At 27.2% G+C, this 18,826-nt stretch overlaps 1 non-coding gene across 1 annotated transcript; it reads right to left on the bottom strand.

The window, feature by feature from the left end:
• Positions 1–16,506: 16,506 nt before the first annotated feature.
• LOC142320683 (U5 spliceosomal RNA) lies at positions 16,507–16,627 on the bottom strand. The gene has a single exon (XR_012755470.1). It is a non-coding gene; the product is annotated as a U5 spliceosomal RNA (small nuclear RNA).
• Between the last annotated feature and the right edge of the window lie 2,199 nt (positions 16,628–18,826).

Raw genomic sequence — 18,826 nt, 5'->3', positions numbered from 1 at the left:
ATATCAGGAACGGATAGAATGTTACTTCATGGATAAAAAGAGAAATCACTGCTCCATAATTACCTTTCTTTCTTTCTGTTTCCTGTTTAGCCTCCGGTAACTACCGTTTTAGATAATACTTCAGAGGATGAATGAGGATGATATCTATGAGTGTAAATGAAGTGTAGTCTTGTACATTCTCAGGTCGACCATTCCTAAGATGTGTGGTTAATTGAATCCCAACCACCAAAGAACACCGGTATCCACGATCTAGTATTCAAATCCATGTAAAAATAACTGGCTTTACTAGGACTTGAACGCTGTAACTCTCGACTTCCAAATCAGCTGATTTGGGAAGACGCGTTAACCACTAGACCAACCCGGTGGGTTGCTCCATAATTACCTGGGTGCATCAAGGAAAACTATGGTAAAACTTTGATCAGAGCAGAATTACAGAATGTAGTAGTAAATTCATGAAAATATTATTAAAATAAATTAAGTACAAAATAAATAAAAATTAAAAAGGCATTACTGAAAATAATTAATACACATATTTATGTATATGTTAAATGGATATGCAGAAAATTAGGTTTTCTTTTTTTTAGTTGAATTCTCATCACAGAATAATATTATTCCTATAAAAGAACATTTTTTAATTCTGTTTTAAGTATGTAGGAAGATCTTTTAAATGATTTGGTAATTTATTTAAAAAAAGCCAACAGCAGTATAATAATAAGGCATTTTCTCATAAGCCATAGTATTTACATTAAAAGAATTTTGTTTAATATGATAGAGATGGATGTTATTTTTTTTTAGAAATATGTAACTGCTGTTTTTAGCAGTAGTAACAGATTTATAAATATGTATATTATACATGGATAAGTTGAAGTTATTTTATTGATTATTAATCTCTTGATAATTCATATTTATAAGTAGTAAACAATGACCTGATCACCTTCATTTTTATATTTTGAAAACTTGATATAACTTCTGAGAAGCTCTAAGAATGATATTTTATTTCAGACAGGAATATAATTCGTGTATCAAATATATAATAATTATGATAACTGTAACAATTAATTAAGATGTTTCTAAGCAAAACATATGGTTTGATTTTATTTTAAAGGAATCAGTTTGAATGTTTCATAAAAATTTGTCATCTGATAAAATAAAAACTCGTAAGCAGAAATTTTGCACTGTGGACAGCAAAAATGCTATTGTTATCATTAATGGGAATTTTATCCATGCAATAAGCGATGTTATATGTTATGTCCAACTGAGAAGCATAATGCAGTAATTTTATCCATAATTAAAGTTTGATCATTACAATCCACTCAATGAATAATTTTGTGGGTGTCAACTTTTAAATAATTAACTTTGGATATAGATTCAGTAGCGTCATCTGTAAAGAGCATAACAATGAATAGCTCAAATTGTTAAATTAATCTGTAATTTTTTAAATAATTATTGGCAATAAATTGTAAACAATGAGAGGTTTGACATGTAAATAATTAAAGAAAATAATATTAATATTTACTTCAATTTTTTTACATTAAACATTTTTAAATTATCAAAATTTAATCAATTATTTTTCTGAATGATATTTATCATTCGTAGAGTTAAAATTTAATATGTGTCTACTTGATACATTTTTAACTGCTTGCCTGGGCAATTAAAAATCAGTACAGGTAGGTGAAGTTAAAATCTTTGCTGTTTTTCAGATATGTTTTAACAATTTTTTTAATGCTATTTAAATTTTTTTTCAGTTAATGATAATGCTTCATGATTTTTTAATGAAGTATGCAATTAATTAGATATGTTGCTAATAGATAAAAGGAAAATAAATATATATATATATATATATATTTACTGATTCATTTTATAGTTTAAAATTAGTCATCAAGCATGACTCAAATGTTTAGGATAATAAAGCAGTTGGGCTTTAGGTATTGGCTTTAATATTTTTTCAGTTTTGAATAAAATCTAAATTATGAAAAATTTGTATTAATTCAATAATAAAAAAAGCAAATAATCTTGACAGAGAGTCTTTTTTCCTAATTGTAAGTGGCTACCAGAAGTTACCAGTCTGGGAAAACTGTAGCTAGAAATGTTAACTGATTTATGTGTTCTAATTTATCAAAAACGTCTTTAGCAGGTTGAATTTCTTATCCTTTATTTTCCAAGATTTTATCTCCTAAGATGTTCCAAGTACCTGTAATGCATCAGATGGAAATGAATACTGCAGTTTTTTCTTGTTACCAGGACCAAATCAGCTTGCCATTATATGTATCAAAACAACTTTATAAAGATTCGTGAGTGTGCTGGTGTTGGTTATAATGCCATCCTTTGTTTCCCTCTTCAGTTAACAAATTTCTTGTATTACAATCTATACAACTGAACTCTGATATGAAATAAAATACAGTCTGCTTATAATAATAATAATATATTTGTAAAAACTTACTGTAAAGTATTATTCATTATTATTTTACTGATAATTTACTGAACTCAACCTCTGTTTTATATAGGCTAATAAAAAATCAACTGAAAAATAAATCAGTAGTGTTGAGCACAATATTGTAATTTTAACAAACATTAAAATCGTCAATAAAAAAGCAAGATTATTTATATGATCTGAATATTAAAAAAACTTTCTAAAAGGAAAAAATGAGTTGATAAATTACTTATGTTCATTTTTACAATAACATAAGTCACTACTTCAGCAAAATATTATATATAATAGCTGAAACTAAAAAGAACAAATTAATAAATATAAAAAGCATTTATCTATTAGTAAATGCAGAGCAGTTTTATTGTATATTAATACAGTTACTACTCTCCATATTGTTTAACTTTGGTGATCTTCTAGAACCAGTTTATTAAATGTTATTTTAGGAAACTAAAGTCTTTCTTCCTTTTTCCGTACAATATTGTGGATGTTGCAGAACATCCTCATCAGGATGTGTGTAATTTACCATCTTACTAAAAACCTAAACAGAATTGTTATTCTGCGATTAAGCTACAGTTTGACTAATAGTTTTATTATTTTAATTTTTTACTTCAATAACATTTACTTCTTCAATTGTTTTGTTTATTATCCTAATATTGGTTCCTTTAAGTTCAATTACTAGAATGTGTACAGACCAAGATTGCTTTGAATGTGATCTACAGTAATTACAACTTTTTTATAGAAGGCAGAACTGTAATAACAACAGGCATAATTTAATAAGTAGAAGACTTATTTGTGAAGAAAGCTGTGAAATTTGTCTTTGTTCATACAGGATTGCAAATGATAAATTTTTATATTATTAGTCTATTTTTTTAAGTTACTAACCAAATTAAATATGAATACAAATTGTTACAATAATGTAATATTGTGAAATGTATAGCTTAAAAATAAAGAATTTCCTTCAATCTTTGGTATTGAATGTGTTAATGTTTTAATCTGTCTTGTAGTACATGCAAATTTTATCAGTATTTAATTAAATTCATCTATAACTGTCATTTTCTTTTAATAGTGTAAAATATACCTTCTAGCAATATAAATACAATATTTTTAGGTATTATCTGTAATCATCACAATAGTGTATATCTTTTATTTTAAAAAAATATTGTTTTTTTATATAAGAATTATTTTCGTTGAGCCTCTTTCATCAAAGGCACAGAAAATTACCTTTGAGGATTTGGGACTTACACCCAAAACTTATTGCGTGTGTAAGGCAAAGACACTACCACTCTGCCATGGAGTTCAGTATTTTGATAACATCACCTGCTTTAACATGATGGCTATGGTACTGATTGCATATGTCCTATGCAACTGTTTACTAAGGAGCATCTTATTCTTCCTCTCTTCTGTATGGTACAGATCCTAGGTGTGATACCAGACATTTAGGATGAGTATGGTTATAGCCTTAGCAACTTAATTAGAGAGTTTGTACAACTCACAACACTGCTAACTGACACAAACAGTACTATCAATAACTGACAGATAGTGTTAGAAGAGACAAAGATTTACAAGTTATGAATGTCCTGAAACATATCAGTGGAAACACATATACCAAATGATGAGAACTTGTAATGCACAAAAATTGCATCCATTAAAAAAATACTGCAGGATTTCATTTAATAAGTTTTGATGTAGTTTTGTACTTAACATTATTTAAAAGCTAAGAGTTTAGTATCAGTAATAATTTTTTTTTCTGAAAATTTCAACATTTTATATCATGGGACAGCTTGAACTTTATAGTACCTCACTGTAATTGAGTCACTGAAAGGTTCATCATTCTGTTAGAATGATACCTCTTTAAACTTTTTCGCTCATCATTTACAATAGTATTTAGTTATTACTGGATAAAGTAAAATTGTAAATAAACAAGATCACAATACCATAAATGGCTAAGTCGATGAAACCTCAGATGAGGGAGGCTCAGTTAAAATATCTACATTTAATTTATTTTTATGTTTACATGAACTATATACTGAAATATGATATTGCACTCATTCAATTCATAGTAATTTAAATGTATATTTATGAAAAAATGAAATAAAATTAATTGATTAAAGAGTTACAAAAAGAGGGATCTTTTCTGTTTACTATGTTTTGTACTGAGTGCACTTTTAGTTAAAATTCTTGCAATTATGTGTCATAAAAAGTCGAGCTGTATAATGACCAGTTTAAATTAGTATTTTTTTTTTTTTAATTTAATTTATTTTTACATGACTGCCAAAGAAGAAATGTAATGTATTTAGGGTATATGTATGTATATATGTTCCATCGTAGCAGCTGAATAGCTTAACTGATTTAGATGTATGACCCCATGCTTGAACCATTACATTACCAGGAGTGTCGTAGGCTGTATAAATATCTGAATATACTAAGTGTTTCTAAAATGGTGGGCTGTCTATACTTTTTCAGATTGTACTTTAAAACTAAACAGGAAATATGTTGTTCTTTCCCTGTTCGCAATTTTGTTATTTTTATGTAAAACTTTATATCTCAAATTCAGATAGAGAAATCAAATTAATATTTGGTAAGTCTCTTGGTAATAAAATTTTAAAGTTAGCAAAAAATCAGGACTTAAATACCTTTGCAATTTACAAAAAGGCAGCCATGTTTATTTTTTAACCCATTATATCTCCATAAATATTAGTTTTATCAAAATGTATGTTTTTGCTAAAATATTAAGCCTTTTATTTTGAGTAAAATGACATTTTATTTTTTTTTAAATCGGTTATCAAATAGCCGAGTTATGACAGAAAATTGATGTAATTTTGTGTCTGTTTTCATGTCTCCACTTTACGTTTAGTTCAATTAAATAATATTGTTTTTATTTATTGTTGTAATATGGCGGCCATTTTAAATTTGTGAAGGTATTTAAGTACTGATTTTTTGCTAACTGTAAACTTTGTTACCAAGATGCTTACCAAATATTAATGATTCCTCTATCCGAACTTGAGATATAAATTTTTACATAAAAATAACAAAATTGCGGACAAGGGGAGAACGAAGGAGAAATTGCCATTTTTTTCTAAGAATATTTTCTATTTAGTTTTACAAGTAGAATCTGAAAAAGTATAGCTAGCCAACCATTTTAGAAACATTTTGCATATATTAATTAAAAAAATTTGAAAAATCTATCAGATGATGAGAATTTTTAAATAACTTGTTTCTCAACACTTCATTCTGAATGATTCAAAAACCTTGTATCTCATATGTGAATTTTTTGTCTTACTAGTGTTTTTATACAACTGCCCAAAAATGATTGTAATATATTTAGGATGTATATATGTATGTTTGTTCCAATGTAGAAGCTCAATGGCTGAATCGATTTAGATTTATGATCCCACACTGGAATTTTTACATTACCGGGAGTAATGGCTATATTTAATCAATTTGAACATAAAGTGGAGGACATGAAAACAGACACAAAATTACAACATCAATTTTCTGCCATAACTCAGCTACTTTTTAACCGATTTAAAAAAATAAAATGTCATTTTATTCAGAAAAAGGCTTAATATTTAGCGAAAGATACATTTTGATAAAACTAATATTTACAGAGATATAATGGACTGAAAAATAAATATGGCTATATATATATAAGCTAAATATATATATATGAAAAATTAGAAAAGGTTTTACTGTATACAAACACAATATACAAAATTGTCACCTGCACTCTCTTTATTATTTTGTATTAAAGAGCAATGTTTGTCAGCAATACTTTTTCTGGCAGTTGTGTTTTTTAGTTTTTTTAATACTTATCTCTTGTTTTCTTATTTCATCAATTTTATTACTTAACTATTGTATAGTTTTAATTTATTTTTTTATATTTTGATAAGATAACTGTATGCGTATATATTTTTAAATATGTATAAATTAACTGAGAAGGCATGAATTAATTCTACAGTATTGTGTACTATTTTATAAAAAAAGAGCTGTATTATTGTATTGTTACCACACAAATTCAACTAAGTAGAAATTAATCTACTATTGGCATGTGCCTGATTATGCTATAACATTTAGATTTAAAAGAAAATTGTGACAGAAGATATCTTATGCTGCTAACAGTAGGGTTGAACAGGTACATGACACATTTTGTATAGTTTTAGAAATAGTGCATTTAAGATAAAAAAAGAAGATAGTAATGATAATGGTTCAGGTAAAGGATTACTGATTTATCAGTATGTTATATATTCTCATGTTTATAGCAATAAGATGAGGATTCTTACTTTGAGTGCAGTTATATTCTTATCATATTTGCTAATTAGTACCATAAAGATTGAAATACCATTAACAGTATTCATTACAGTTTTCATTCATTATGTTAGTACCATGATTTTTATTACACGATTTTTACACGTGTATGATCTAAATAAATTATTTTTTATGTATTTAAAATACATAATGAACATAGGATGTATAAAAATGATTGTACTTTATACTTTTTTAAAGAGTTTTATGTAATTTTTATGAAGTCAGAGATTTTATTGATTAACAATGATTGGTGTTAACAAATAAAACATGAATGATCTGTATTTGTAATTTTAATTTATTATCATATAATTTATTATAATTAGTTATCTCTTTTTTATTCGAAAATTATCTAGTCACATTAATGGTTGTAAATAATTACCTTATTTATTTATCTAATTATAATTAATCAACCATATTACTATATATTATAGAGTAAAGATCAATCCAAAAAAAAATTACAATGAAATTGTAAACTGTACGGTAACAGTCTCGCAGATGTAATTTCTTCCGCTCAAAAAACAAAAATTTTTGTAATATAAATATAACTAAGTGATACTGTTATCAAAAAAAGTAAGTCACTACATTTCTATTATCAAAATCTGTCATTAATTTAGAATTTTGTTTAAAAAAAATATATGTAATAGATAATAGATATACAATAATAGATAATGAACAATGTTTAATCGTTCCACATTATAAGCAAAAAATAGAAAAATTTGTTACAAAACTCTTACCGGCTTGATTTCATTTATTAAACAATGAATAATACATGTCACATTTACAGAAATAATACAATTCTTATGATTATTCGTTGTTTAATAAATGAAATTGGACCGGTAAGAGTTTTGTAACAAATTTTTCTTTCTTTGCTTATTATATGAAACGATTAAACATTGTTTATTATATGTTATTGTATATAAATTGTCTGTTACATATATTTTTTTTAAACAACATTCTAAATTAATAACAGATTTTGATAATAGAAATGTAGTGTCTTACCTTTTTTGATATCAGTATCATTTTGTTAAAAAAGTTTTATTTATATTATAGAAATTTTTGTTTTTTAAGCAGAAGAAATGATATCTGTGAGACTCTTACCGTACAGTTTACAATTTCATTGTAATTTTTTTGGATATCACTGCGTTTTGTTAATTCTTTTATTTTATTAATGAATTGCTGATTTTACTTTACAAATTTATTGCCTTTCTAGAACAAACAAATTGAATTTCATGGCCAATTTGTTTTGTTTATAGTCATATCATTCACTTCATACCATATTTTTCCTTTTTTAATAAAACTAGTATAATGACCTTCACGAATCGAAGATCCGTGATGTAATATTGCACTTATTACTTTGTAAGTGTAACCCTCAATTTTTATTGTATCTGTGGACACACTTTTTATATTATTATTATTATTAAATTAACTTTTTATTTATTTCTCCATCAGTTAGTTCAAATAGTTTTAATTTTTCCGGTCAGGCATGGCATTTTCACACATGCTACAAATCATCTCATCCTCTGAAGCAACATGTAATGGTGTACCCAAAGGTTAAAAGAAAAATATGTAACCTTCAATTTTATTGTTAAATTTCTGTTTTATTTTTATTTGAATTTATTCATTTTGCTTTTTTAATAAAACTAGTGTAATCTCTTGTAACTAATACTTTTATTATTTTTTTTTAAAGGGACGGGAATTAAAAAAATTGTTTCATCTAAGTACCTTCATTTACATAAGAGCATTTAACATTAAAACAAGGTGTAGTATATATTTTTTTAATTTTATTGTTTCAAGTACATTATCAAGTTTTTGTATTCTACCTATACTATCAAGTACTCAATCTGATTTGTGGTCACCGTAAAAAAATGAATAAAATGACATATATAAGTCCCACGGTTCATCAAATGGAAAAAATGTTGTCTAACAAAATTCAGGGTATTTTTTGGAAGTATTATATGTTACAAATTTAACTGAACTGAAATATAATATTTTCATGCTTACGTTTTAATTTTTTCCCCCATTTTAATTTCAGTTTTAGGTTAGGTCACATTTAGAATTGTAAACGTAGTTCGTTGACTTCGCTGTTTGTGGACTCTTACTGGCGAATTTCTAACAAACTCTGTGATTAATAAAATTATTTAAAATCTTCATGTAACATTTTTCTGTTCAGGAATTGTTATTACAGAATATTATAAATATTTAAGAAAAAACCACTAAATCTGTAAACTAATCTTTCTTAAAAAAAGTTTGTATCTGTTGTAAAAGTAATATGTGGTGCAAAGAATGAGATGTGACCAAGTGGTTACTGAAAAAAGATTAATAAAATGTTTTAAAACTGTTTTTTCTGTTATGAACCATAACTTACCTTGGACACATGCAGCAAACTAAAAGAGTGATTAAAACTAGAAAAGAAAGATTTACATCATAAATATAAGAAACTAGAAAATACTGTCTGTGGTCCAATATTATTTAGAAATTTTAATTTAAAATATTTATTAAGAATCTAAGTTTTAATAAATGTATGTTAAAAACAGAAATTAGATTACTGGCAAACTTGGTTTATTAATAATATTGGAAAAATCAATTCAGCACTTTTTAATCGTATTCTTTCAAGTTTAAAAGTAATAAAAAAAAAAATCTTTAATGAATTTTTTCTACCATAAGAAAATTAAAAATAGATTTTTCTATTATTTTTTTTTTTTTTACCCTGTAATGAGGAGCATTGAATAAGATGTGATGGCCAGCCCAAGTAGAATGTGCTTTTGAAATATAAACAATAATTGTTTCTGTATTTTATTTTTATAAACACAATTCTTCTCTTTGTCTCATGAAAATCTTTTTTCTGAATTATTTTTTTACTGTTGGTATTTAATTATTTAAAAAATAGTAATTTTCTTCTATAATCAGTATTCAAGCTCTGAGGCAGATCACTTGCGTCACATCTACCTCCATTTTCCTTTGTTTGCAGTTAACTTTTATGATAAAATTTAACTCTGGAATCTTTTAGCTTATGCCATAAATCTAATACTTGGAAAAGTACATATTAGGCAATGGTATTCTGTTGCCTTCTGCCTGTAGATTAGTTACCTCTAATGTGGGAGTAGATACTGATTGCAGTTGCTTTTAACATATAGGGGTGATTTCACAGTTGCTTCTGTGAAATCACCCCTAATGTGGAGAACAAATATTTTTCACAAGTACTTCTTAGTTTACCTTCTAACTTTCAACCTGTCTAGTGTGGTAGGCCCTGCTAATTTTTCTGTATCGAGTGATTATGATTTCTTTAAAGTTAAAATGTGTCTAATGATAATAATTGCCCTTAAAAATTAAAATGTGTGTCTAGTTTTAAATTCTTTTTTTTATTATTACTTTTGTTTTTTTGATTTTTATTATGCAATTCTAAAAATTTTATTAAGGTAAATATAATTTTTAACTGAATGGTGATTGTACATTTCCTGATAGATTTATTCAGACATGAGAAAGCTGAAAAATTGCAAACATTTTTTTTTTACATTGATGCCTGAATATTTGATTGATATGAGTAGTATTAAGATATTAGTAGAAATTAAGATGCATAATCTTAACGTCAGAATTTGATTGAATTAGGGCTTCCACAATAGTCGGCTTGTAATGAATAATAATTGAAGGTTAATGTAGCACATTATAGTTTACAAAGTAAACTGTTTGTTACTTAGATGTTCTGAACTTCTCTTCTGTAGTCATGAATTTTTCAGAACAGATTCATTTTCATCAGAGTTGCTCAATATACACAGCAATTGAGTTGTTGGTATTAACTGAGCCAGTTCAGTGAGAACATATATACATATATTTCCTGCTCAATGACATTGTTGTTATATTTGCTACTGAACGACTAAGAGACTATGCCAGTTCTCCAGAATCATTTTAGAACTATTATCTTTAATAATAATAAGTTCCAAGATGTAATAAAAGTTCCAAGATGTAATAAGATATATGAAATAAGTTCCATTTTTATAATATTCTGATTCATCAGTGTCAACTAATGGACTGGCATCTTTTAAACTTACTATGTTACTTTTTATTGGATATTATTTATTACAATAAAGTAAACACATTCTGATTGATAGCTTCTGCTTTGAAAGAATCTGTATGCGTTTGTGGCTTGGCTTTGCCTGGTTCTAATCAGTCTTATTCTTCTGCTTCATAATTTTATTTATAAATCTTTTCCCCTATTTCTATACTTGCTCATTTCCCTTGTTAACTTGAATACATGTTGATGGAGGTGTTAGAAGACTATATGTGTTTATCTATATCTGATAAACACCTTAGCCATCAGGATTTTTTCAGCCACAGTTTACAAAAGAATTCTTGGCTTTCACTAATATCAAGGATCTAATAAATCTACAGGTCTCCCACATCCTTAGCATGAATCCAGTGAGACGTCCTAGGAAAGGAGGTGTAAAGGACAAGGGATAGGGGTAGATGGTGAAAAAAAAAATGATTTTCCCATAAAAATATCACAAAATAAGTCCAACCAAATGAGTGATCTGAAGCCTCCTTCAATTAATGGATTCCCATCTGCAATTCTTCACTGAAGGTGGGAGTAACCCTTTATTGAAAAATGATTTAGCATAAACCAATTTAATATATGCTGCAATAAAAATCCTTCAGATACTTATAAGCCATTCAAGAAGACAGTCGGACCTAGGAGTGAATTTCTTCCCATTCTCAAAATTGCATGTTCTGGAACTACCCAATTGAATTATAAACCATTCAATTAGATTCCCACTGGCAGAGGGCATCACCCGTATTTTTATGACTACTTGACTACTAAATCCATCAATTAGTTGTTTATTACAGAATCAATTTTAGTATTAAATATTAATTATAACAGCTGTAAAAAAAAATTATAAGCCAGTAAAAACATAGAATGAAATAAGTAACAAAAAAAAAAGAAAACAAGTGAATGGTTTGATAAATGCTGAGAAATCTATGTAAGAGTTGAAGTATTATATTTGTTTAACTAGGTGATGGAAATCACAGAATCTCTTAAAATGAATATCTCCATGACCAAGCACATGATCTGATTACTGATTCACATAAGCATCTATACTGTATTATTGCTATAATTAGTTGCTCAATTTCATTAGTCAAAATGGCTTCATAACTATCTCAAATGGATTTAATATAAATGACAAGGGGTTAGACTTGTGAAAAATACAATAGTTAATTTTAACTGGATTTGATAAGTTGTCTTTACTGTGTAGCTTATTTGAATGTATAAGATATTTAAGGTGTTGTTGAGATACCCCTGAATGACCTGGATATCTTCGAATACATACTGGATGAGTTTTAAATATCCCAGGAATGTCTTGTACTATAAGGGAAATGATCAATTCCAATTGAACAAGATCAACTGCTGAACTATAGTTGGATTCTGTATGATATGAGATAGTATAATATCCAAATTATTTTTTTAATTGTAAATTTTTTTGTAATTTATTCCACTGATATACTTTTATAATTTATTTTCAATCAATTCTTGAAATCTATACTGAACATTATATTGAATGAACAAGTTAATTTAATTATTTTGTAAAATGAAGTCTCTTCTGTGGCAGAGCTATTTAAATTTTTATGCAGATAGCTATTTCATGCCAATTACCTGGTAAGACAGGTTTTACATTTGAAAGTAGCAGCACAAAACAATCATTTGCATATAGAAATCTGCTACTAGAGTATTTGCATTATTCCAACTAATTAACCATTAAATAATTATCCAGTATCTATTTGCATTTTCATTGATGCTTATATGCTTTTTTTTAGGTTATCAAGCTAGGTTAGAGGCAGGTAGTGCTTTTATAATGTTTATGTTAAACTAAAGTGTATTCTAATCAGTTTCTAAAAAATGTTTCAAATTTTGAAAATGTGGTAGATGTATATTAAAATCCAAATCATAAATTTTCTACTTCTTGTGTCACTGTTCATCTGTACTCTTTCACATTTTTTGAACATATTTGTATCCTATTATTTTTTTGTTACTTCTCTGGAATGTTTTATTCTAGTCTTCCATGTTTTCTTACTTTTTTTTATGTTACATTCGGATTTTTTTTCATAAGTTGTGTGAACTACAACCTCATTTGAAGGATGTATATTTTTGTTTAAACATCTTCCATTTCTACTGAAATTAGATCTCTTTATTTAATCATACAGTACAGTTTGGGTCCAATTTCTCTTTTTAGTATCAAAAACTGTATGCAGCATTTTAAAATGTTCTCTATAGTTATACTTCTTATTCTATAGGCAAGTACAGTAAATCTAAGTTTCATAACTGTAGTTTTTGTGCGTATTAGAAGGGTATTTTAGATGACTGTGGGAGAACTACATGGTTGAAGCCCCACAGTTGGTGAAACATACAAATGCACTCGCCTAAAAATATGTGTATGCATATTGTTATGCTGAAAGGCAGCTTTTTGTAGTTATTATTAAAAAATACTGTTTTAGTATTAAAAAGTAATAAGTCTAGTCAAAATGCATGATATGACCCTGTCAAACAATCCAAAGTGATTAAAGACTGAACATTGTCTTATACTTCATAAGAGTTCATTCCCTCCTCATTCTAAATACTTTTCCTACAACCATTCACCAACCTTAAACCATATCCAGACTGGCAAAATGAAGTACTGCACATCAACAAACTATGCTTATAAAACCTTGATTTTTTTTTATCCCTGAATTCACATGGTTATAAATATTATATAAAATTATCAGTTTTGTGAAGAAGATGAGGCTACCTTTCGGCTCACTTTAGTAATTGCAGAATGATTTACATAAAAAGAAAACCATATATGGTTTTTCAGTTATTTCATTTGTAGTTAACTTAATGAGATAAATCTAGGGCTTCAATTATAGATACAAAGAATTAACTACTTTTAATAATCTTAATTGCTAAAGGTATAGCATATGATAGTTATTTACATTTTTTACTTAATGTGTAAGGAAATCTTTTTAAAATTTGATGGTAAAGTAAAGTTAAGTAGAATCTGGCCAATGTAAATTAAAAAAAAAAACAGAATTGTAAAATATCTGTACTACTTGTTAGTAAATTTTAGTCAAAAGATATTATATTTTTTTGTATAACATATACTGAAAGATAATAATCAATTTATTTAGTTTTCTAAGTAATAATTCTTAGATATTTCATATCTAATTCTTAGATATGAAATAATGTATTTTATGAATGAGCTTACAGTTAGAATATTGAACTAGGATATAAGTGAACAAAATATTTTTTTTAATTTATACTTATATCATATTAAACATTTTTCCTTAAAATTTCTATTAACCAGATTAAGTGTAATAATTTATTTATTACTGGACGTTTTTCAAAATCAACCAATTCTAGATTTAAAATAATTTTTTTTCAAGTTATGATTAGAAAAAGGATTACAATTTATTATTTTTGAGGTCCATTTTAACTATTGATAATGTTTATAGATATAAAAAAAAAACACTTTGGTATATTCTCCAAAGAATCTATATAAAATTTTCAATTGCCAATATTTTTTTTATTCATGAAATGATGTAAATTTTAAACACCGTATTGTATAATTTTTTACATCTTTTTTTGAAGCTTTCCTTTTTACCTAAAATTCTGTTTAGTAATGGAAAAAAATGACTTACATTTATATATATATTTTTTTAAATAAATTGAAAATTTCTGAATTAAATTAGAAATGACATCATATTAATCAGACATTGTTAAGGTTTAAGGTGTTTATTAAATTATAAAACATTTGTAAAGTTCAAAAATTTTTTAGTAGTGTTTTTTATGAGAAAAAAATCCACTTGTATCTTATGGCATAATGTTACCACAGTTATTATAAAAATATCACTTTGTATATAATAACTTTAAAATATTTTAATCGTATTCAGTTTGAAATACTTTAAATTGTTAAGCAGATTTAATTTGGAAGTTTACTGAGACATAACTTTGTTAATCACAACTGTTCATCTACATAAATTATTTAATAATCAATCATGTGAGATTGATTATTGTTTGTACATTGTATTGACAAGATTGGACAAAATTAAAGTACGGTCACGCATTAAAATTTTATATTATAAAATAACATTTTATATTATAAAATTTAATATAATAATAATCATCACAATATCCATTTCTTTTTTTTGTACTAAAAATTTACCTTTTAAAAGTATAAGTGTTATCTGTAAGTACATTTAATAAGTCTAACTATGTTTATACTGAAGCATGGTCAATAGTGCCCCTGCTCTGATCATGACTCACTATAAAAGTTGTTTACTTTTTACGTAATTGGTATTGAGAATCTGATTTTTTTTAATAAAAGAGTTACATATACCTCTGTTGTTTTAATTAATGCGATAAAAAATTTAATGAAACTGCTTTTAAATTGTTAATAGTTAAACATGCAAAACGCTAGAATATAAAATGAACCGCTCAGTTAAAATGCTGAAGATTTTAATTAAAAAGATTAAATGACAAAGTTCAAGCTTAAACAAGAAATTAACCCTGGGACTTTTAATATAATAGTTTTTCCACTATTGAACCACTTCAATGAAAGTAACTTACATTTTTGTATAAAATATGAAATAATAAAACTGTTAGATATTATATGAATTATTAATTCAGAAAAGAGTTTACCAGAAAAATAATTAAAAAAAAACAACAAACAATTCAGTTAAAAAAAAAAATTGACATTGATGTAGATGTCAGTTCAATCCAATCTTGTCCAAGCACATTGTTTCTTGATTTAGATGGTGCCTTAGCATCAATATTTTCACATGAAGATTGTTATGTTTTTAGAATCTGTGGGCTTATAACTACTTATTACATGTTTATTAGTTAATATAGTGCATTAGTCACATACATAAATTATAATGTATGTTTATTATATAACACGTGTGTTATTTAGGTTACATGAATAGTTATGAAGTTATATTTATAAAATTAAAGGGTTGGATTGTTTTTCTTTTTTTGTAAAAATGACTGAAAGTTAATCTGCTGAAATTCTGTTTTATTTTTTAACTGTAAATATGTATTACATTTTCTAATAAAATAAGTTAATAAAAAAAAACCTGGTCTGCTATAAATATTGTTTATTTATCACTTTATAATTCTTAAATTATATGTATCTAACCATCTTTAACTAACGAGCATGCAGAATAAGCACTTTCAGTTAAAAGAAGGTTGTGTGTGCATTTTTGAAAGTATATGTTTGGATTGTCGCTTTTTATATGGAAGTGAAACTTGGACAATCGTAATATCTGAGAAGAAAAGATTAGAAGCTTTTGAAATGTGGTGCTATAGGAGAATGTTAAAAATAAGATGGGTGGATAAACTGACAAATGAAGGAAGAGTTATTGCGACAAATAGATGAAGAAAGAAGCATAGGAAAAATATAGTTAAAAGAAGAGACAGACTTATAGGCCACATACTAAGGCATCCTGGAATAGTCGCTTTAATATTGGAAGGACAGGTAGAAGGGAAAAATTGTGTAGGCAGGCCACATTTGGAATATGTAATAACTAATTGTTAGGGATGTAGATGTAGTGGGTATACTGAAATGAAACGACTAGCAGCACTAGATAGGGAATATTGAATTAGCTGCATCAAACAAGTCAAATGACTGAAGACAAATACAGAAAAACATAATCGGTCATTTGGTAATGAATAGTATTTAGATTGCATGAATATTCTTTCAAACTATAACTATTGTTGATAAGAAATATATAACATTAATTATAATTTAGAGGCCCGCCCCGATAGGGCAGGCACTAACGAAAAATTACATAAGACTTATCAGTCACCCTTATCCACGGAAATCTTTAGTAAAAGGCGAAAGATTTATGCGAAATGAATAAGGACCAAAGTTGGAAAGTAAATCTAGTACATTTGATCCTTGCTAAAGTTTACACCACTTCTCTTTCGAGAAGTTTAGTGGTTGTTTCCAGTTTTATGCTAATAAAATAAAACAAACAAAAACATTTTTTTAACCTCAGTGCCAAATACATTTATAGTTAAAATTAACTCTTTTTTCAAAAAAACATTTAATAAAATAATGGAAATAAATAATTATTTAAAACTTGTTTAGTTATACTTTACGACAGGAGATGGCGCATAAGAATTACAACGTACTGGTTATAGCTGATGCCCAATCCAGTTAAGTGTAAAGCATTATGATTAATATTTTCTTGTATGAACAATGTTTAACGTTTGAAGTTGCTACGCATCCGTGATTACTATGATCGGCATTATAAGTGAACTTTGTAAAATTTTACTGATATCCTCATTTCAACCAAATTGACTTGTAGTGGAAGAAGTTTAAAAACGCAGTGACATGGACATCACGTAACAAAAGTAATAATTTATTTTAGTGTAAGATTTAATTCACATGTAAAAAAATAATTTTATAAACAATTATAATGAAGTAAAATTACCTAATTTTTTAAGGTCCTTCTGTTTTTAAACTTCTTTTGTTTTATGTAACGACTTGTAGGATTATAGCTTAAAATTCTTATTTTTTTCTTCATATTTAGTTTGACATAATGATAATAAATGCATAGTACATACGGCAACATTCATGTTACACGAACGTGTATCTAATGATCGCAGCAGTGTGCGTGGTATATATGATCTATAATGAAGTCTAAAGTCAAGGTTACTGCCAATTCTCGGAAAGTACAGGCCAAAGAAGAAAGAAGGAAGACCCTCTACTTGATCCAACGTCACGGACAGGAGTCCGGAAAAGAGCCCAGCAGAGATGCGTCCTGAAAGGCAGCCATCACAGAAGTGGATGAAGAGCTTCTACTTAACCTTTCCTTTAAAACTTACAATTAAATTAAATCAGCAACTGCGACCCCTCCGGAGAAGGGGGCGCATTGCTCCCTCCATACAGTTAGTGCCCCGTTGTGACGTATTCCTGCTAGCCTATGAAGCGTTAGCACCGAAAGGACTTCAGTGGACGGTCTGAAGGGGAATTACGTCGGGAGGACAGGTTTCATAAGTCTAGCCTTCCGCGGTCGGCACATAAAATGGGTTTGATAACGCTGGTTATGCAACGGATTGGAATGCAATTAAATCCGTCCTTAAAAATACAAAATATTAAATAAGACAAAAATTGAAAAATTAGACCCGTCATATAAAATAAACCTTTAAAAACACGCCCGATAGAATCATCCAGCAGCAAGGGACACTGTCCAGGTTGTGCGATCCATAGGGAGAATCTATAAACTCCCGCCAACTTTGCATTCCATTCCATTCCCTAAAGTCAAGACTAAATGTTTTGAGATAGTAATCTGTTTCAACATCAATGTTTTCTTCACATTAAGATTATTGTTTACTGAAGGCTGATTTTTGTACAATTACTGAAAACAATATGACTGAAAGAAGAATGTAGTTACATAGATTAAATTAAGAAAATGAAGATGATAAAAATTCTGCATAGATTGAAAATGTTTCTGCAAACGGGGTAAATAATCGTGTGTAAGACTCTTTTAAGTTAATTTGAGTAAAAAAGTAGGTTGTATACATTACTAGGGATTTTTAAACACAATAGTTAAACTTGGAAATGCCTCATTATAATTTTGTTCTGTTTTTTTCACTGTGGAAGTCAGCACTTATCTTTGCATTCCTTGCATCTGTCATATTTTCTTTCATGTTATTTTTCCCCATTAAAAATTAAAGAAAAATGAGTAACTTGGGAGACTCAAAAACTAAGTAAAATATTAACATTTTTTTTATACCGCAGAATATTTGATGTAATTCTGGGGTATAACATTTCTCAAAATAAAATGTTAACCTTTGGAACCTCAGAGGTTTTAAAAGTAAGGAATTAATTACTAGATAAAAATTACAGTACTATACCAAGAGTATTGTAATTTTTATAAAATAATTTTTGTAGTGATTTTCTAGAATAATTGTAATAAAAAATTTCCATTATGCATATTCCCTTTATAGACAAATGGAAATCTTAAATATTCAGATTATAGGTTTTTCCATTCCACTAAATGGGCAATCAGCTAAAGTATTTAGAATTTTCAATGACAGCTAATCAGTTGAAGTAAAATTAAGAT

This window comes from Lycorma delicatula, chromosome 2 (genome assembly GCF_047948215.1).
Source record: "Lycorma delicatula isolate Av1 chromosome 2, ASM4794821v1, whole genome shotgun sequence".
NCBI lineage: Eukaryota > Metazoa > Arthropoda > Insecta > Hemiptera > Fulgoridae > Lycorma > Lycorma delicatula.
This window is presented reverse-complemented; position numbering and strand designations above follow the sequence as displayed.